Genomic DNA, 830 nt, shown 5'->3' on the forward strand with positions numbered 1-830 from the left:
GTGTGTGTGTGTGTGTGTGTGTGTGTGTGTGTGTGTGTGTGTGTGTGTGTACATGCACTGACACATGGAGTTGTTTGGGTATTTTGACACTGGGCTTTCATCACTCCTATTGAGAGCAGTAGATGGCAGGAAGAACAGGGTGGGCCTTTGTCAGCAGCACCTTTGTCTGTCTGCTCCATCCGGCTACTCTCCGCTTACACAATGTCCCACCTATCACCTTTCCTGGTCTGCAAACAGACACACACCTTTGGTGAAATACACAGTGGGTGACAATACACCAAGCAAGACAGTGCACTCCGCTCACAGGGCTTGTTGCTAAGTGACCCTCCTCCGCGCACACACAGACACACACAACCACCCCCTTTCATGTCGAAGTCGAGCTAGAATCACCAGAGCCAGAGTGGCATAGGGCTCTTCTTTAAGCCTGTATGTAAAGAACAATGGAGGACAAATCATTAATCTAAGCCGAGGTAGAGTAGGTCTTACTTAATTAAAAGGGAAGCTGACTAAATTTTTCACTGTAACATGAAGGCTGATAAACTGACAACAAATAAGGCAAACAGCATGTATGCACTATACTGCACTTATCTGCACCACTAATACTAAACATTCTCCAGAAATTTTTCTCACATCATCCACACTATAGTCTATATCCACGACGTTTCATTTCTGGGCTTATTCTGTTTCCACCAGAAATTCCGCCGGACGTCCCTCATTTTCAGCCGCACGTCCATCACCTTCTGCTTTCTTTATGTTGGCATTCTAAACTTTCTGAGGACTATGGTCACTTGCTCCTCAGATCCTTGCAGGGTAAATCCAGACAGCAAGCT

General features: G+C 46.0%; 1 protein-coding gene across 4 annotated transcripts in view; it reads right to left on the reverse strand.

Moving 5' to 3' along the window:
• LOC116702446 (transmembrane protein 184B) overlaps window positions 1-830 on the reverse strand; it is a 14,354-nt gene that overhangs the window by 9,436 nt on the left and 4,088 nt on the right. The gene's annotated exons all lie outside the window — the stretch shown is intronic.

The sequence above is a fragment of the Etheostoma spectabile genome, chromosome 15 (genome assembly GCF_008692095.1).
Source record: "Etheostoma spectabile isolate EspeVRDwgs_2016 chromosome 15, UIUC_Espe_1.0, whole genome shotgun sequence".
Taxonomy (NCBI): domain Eukaryota; kingdom Metazoa; phylum Chordata; class Actinopteri; order Perciformes; family Percidae; genus Etheostoma; species Etheostoma spectabile.